Source organism: Ananas comosus, linkage group 7 (assembly GCF_001540865.1).
Source record: "Ananas comosus cultivar F153 linkage group 7, ASM154086v1, whole genome shotgun sequence".
Lineage (NCBI taxonomy): Eukaryota > Viridiplantae > Streptophyta > Magnoliopsida > Poales > Bromeliaceae > Ananas > Ananas comosus.
The window spans coordinates 13,631,469-13,635,535 of record NC_033627.1 but is presented as its reverse complement, the minus strand read 5'-3'; the positions used below and the strand labels follow the sequence as shown (position 1 = coordinate 13,635,535).

The 4,067-nt window shown below is 32.5% G+C and overlaps 2 long non-coding RNA genes across 2 annotated transcripts; both read left to right on the top strand.

The window, feature by feature from the left end:
- Positions 286–1,236, top strand: LOC109712588. The gene is made up of 2 exons (XR_002216914.1): positions 286–527; positions 1,193–1,236. It is a non-coding gene; the product is annotated as an uncharacterized LOC109712588 (long non-coding RNA).
- On the top strand, positions 1,756–2,215 carry LOC109712587. Its single transcript, XR_002216913.1, has 2 exons — positions 1,756–1,927; positions 2,003–2,215. It is a non-coding gene; the product is annotated as an uncharacterized LOC109712587 (long non-coding RNA).

Sequence of the window (4,067 nt, the reverse complement as noted above, 5' to 3'; positions counted from 1 at the left end):
GCTGGTACGATAGCCAATTTGGAGATACTTTCAACTATTACCTACAGTTTGGCTTCTTCATGCAATTCCAACTGCAATTAATGATTAAATTCAAATGCATTAAATTAAATATTAAATTTGAATTTACATACAGTTACGATTGCAGGGCAATTACCACAATTAAATAAGCTAACGTAACGTCCATTACATTTGCAACTTTGCTAGTTCTACAAAAACAACCAAGACCGCAGGAAATGCAAACCCCAGCTCTTCCAGGAGACCCAACGGGGACGGCGTAATGAAAATCTTTGTGCGGTCAGAAAATTACGGAAATTTTGTGCTTGAGGTGGAAAAATCCCACACCATCGAGGATGTGTTAATCACTATTCTTCCTCATGAGCTGCTACAGTCAGATTGGGAACCTTTACTTATTTCAATGGCCGTCTACTACTGGAGATTGAGAGACCTTTGGCCCACTACGGAATCCAGAATGGGTCCATCCTTCACCTTGAGTGCGAAGAAGGGGGAGCCCGTGCTGACGATGATGAGTAAGTAGCTTGTTTTTTCTCAGTCCTTTGAATTTTTTTCTTTCATTTCTAATTTGATGGTTTAATAGCGAGAATATATATAGGTTGCTTTGTGTAAATTCCCACTTTTAATTTTCTACGTAGAGTATCTATATTAATTCTTGAATTACAATTCATTTTTTATTGAATTTTTTTTTTGGAATCTTAACTAGGCCATGATTTGAATTGATTCTCGGGTTTTGGGTGGATTTTATTAAATGAAGTGATTCCAATACAAGTCCAGTTAATGAAGTGAGTTCCTTGAATTAATGGTCATGATTACACCACAAAAGTAAAATAGGAATAGCTCATTCCGTTTTAGACTGATCCTTGTCAATATATCAAGTTTCACAACTGGATCACAAGGTACATGCGTAATTTGAAAAGTCAAAAAAAAAAAAAAAATAATCCTAAGGGGAAAAAAAAATTATAACCATTATCACTGTATATCATATAACTATTCATATAGCTTTAACTAGGAGCAATTATTAGTTAAAGCTATATGAATAGTTATATGATATACAGTGATAATGGTTATAATATTTTTTTCCCTTAGGATTAGAATGTTTTTTTTTTTTTCATGGGCAGTAAAATTCTTAAAATTATACATCTTGGTATCTCTTTTATTTAGTAGCTTGTACTTACAGGAGACAGTGGCCAAAAGAAATTTTGGAAAGAAAAAAGATTAAAATCACGGATCGGCCTTCAGCAATACGGGAAAAAGCGCATTATCTAGTACTGCTTAATTTATTGGTAAAGCAAATTCAATCAAAAGGGAGAAAAATACTAGACTATAAAAATAACTCCCGGCATGATATTGTAGTCAAGTTCAATGAAGCAACAGGCAAGAAATACGAAGACAAACAATTGCATGATCGCTTCAANGATATACAGTGATAATGGTTATAATATTTTTTCCCCTTAGGATTAGAATGTTTTTTTTTTTTTTCATGGGCAGTAAAATTCTTAAAATTATACATCTTGGTATCTCTTGGTATCTCTTTTATTTAGTAGCTTGTACTTACAGGAGACAGTGGCCAAAAGAAATTTTGGAAAGAAAAAAGATTAAAATCACGGATCGGCCTTCAGTAATATGAGAAAAAGCGCATTATCTAGTACTGCTTAATTTATTGGTAAAGCAAATTCAATCAAAAGGGAGAAAAATACTAGACTATAAAAATAACTCCTGGCATGATATTGTAGTCAAGTTCAATGAAGCAACAGGCAAGAAATACGAAGACAAACAATTGCATGATCGCTTCAATTTTTATGAATGTGAATATGGAATAGTGCGCAACATCAAGCATCATCCAGAGTTTAGCTGGGATCATCAACGTCAAGTAGTAATTGCCACAGATGCTAAATGGAATAAATATATTAAGGTATGCTACCACATTGCTTTTCGAAGTGTTTAGTACTTAGTTCCAATTTATTCAAACCTTTCTCCTTTTTCACAGGGAAATCCCAGTGCGAAGCCCTATCGAAGGAGAGAAGTACCAAATATTAATTTATATGAAATTGTGTTTGAGAAAAAAAAAAATACTGTGATTTCCAATGAGTGACTCTCTTGAAATAAAAATAGTGTTGTAATCTCTTCGTTCTCTAGCTATGAGATCTCAACATTCTCACAATAATCTCGCCTCTTGACCGAGGCAAACATTGTTACACTATATCTTTCGCATGCCACTTCTCATCTATTTAAATATGTATTTGTGTTAGCATCTATCATTAGTGTAAGCTTATAATTAATGCTCCCTCAATGATTTCGTAAGTCACTAGATTTTCTATATTGAATGTGATTATTTGAACAACACAATGTGTCCATATAGAGTTGGTGGAGATGGATTGTGTAGAGCCGCCGGACTCCGTTGTGGAACTTGACTTTGCCAGTGAGATGGAGATCATTGTGCATGCAATCGAAACGTCGTCCACAACTATGTTCTATGATTACGATTTTCTACTATTTTCAATCATCATTATTCTCTGTCATTTTAATTTAAAAGTATTTCTAGGGTATTGTTGTTTTAATTTACCTGCAGATCGAATAGAGAGCTGACAAAAAATAGTGCTACAAAGGAGAACTATCGAAAGAGGAAACCAACCTTTTAGCAATTTGGGTGAAGAACTACCCCAAAACGCTGCTTGATTTGATGGTAAAACATGTGCATGATGGCGGGAGAGACTCTCCGGACAAGGTTTTAAAATGGATGCTTTGCGTAACATATTGGCTAGATTCAGCAAGACAACAACATGGAATTATGAAGTCGAAGATTACGACTGAATATGAAATGGTGAATGACATGGAGCAACAGCCAATACATAGGTGGGATTATCGACGTCTTGTAGTAAATGCTAAAGATGATGAATAGAATCGATATATCGAGGTATACTAACCGTATTTTTTATTTTTATTATTATTATTATTATTATTTATCAAATACTATCATTTTTGATGCTTGAATCGATTCAAACTTTTTTGGCATTCGCGCAGGTAGAACCCGAAGCAGAGCTTTTTGGAGGAGAACAACAATACTATATTTTCATATATATATTTTGTTCATTGTCATCTACAAACTCTTCATATGCATTGTAATAAAGCAAACAATTATTTGACAAGAATAATGTGTTACTCGACTATTATGCACACAAAGTAAACGTACATGAGAATTATTTCAATTATATCGAGTGTCAATTCTCATGGATTCAACTGTGCATCATCTTAGAATATACTATTTGGTTGATTTTATCCGATGGTCCTTTTATGATTATGTTATTAGCTACCATCTATATATATATATATATATAGAGCTAGGCAGGTATACTATCGGTAGTACGGATGTCTCCGTGCTACCCAGTTGTTTTCAATGATGCGGCTTATAAATCGACGATCGGTTCCGTTAGACTTAATCTACACTATTGAAAGTATTTGAAAACTAAATTTCATAATTTTTCGGCGTCATTTACCAATCAAACGAGTAGTCTAAAAATAAACGGCTGAAAATGAAAATCTCATAAAAAATAGTAATAAAGAATTCAAATTTCAAATCGGAAGTATTGGTCTTGCTATTGATGTTAAGTAGAATTTTCTATTAAATTTTTATCTAATTTGGATACTTCTACACCGTTGAACTTAAAAACGCATCATATCTACCATTAAAATTGTTAATTTTGGAACCTTTTGATCACTAGCCAAATGATGTCGAAAAATTATGAAATTTAGTTTCCAAATACNTATATATATATCTATATATATATATATATATATATATATATATATATATATATATATATATATGTCAAAATGGATGTCGCTGTATCAAATCATATTATAAATATATTGTACATACCATAGTTCACATAATATTGTACCCACCATTATAGGGGCACTCTTCAAAAATTCTATATAAAGTTTTCAGGTTAAATTAGTATTTGTTAATTATTTTGATGGGGCTTAATTATTTGAAGGATTCGTTTGTTTTTTAGTTGATATTATTTGAAGAGAGGCTTGTCCATATGAGAAAA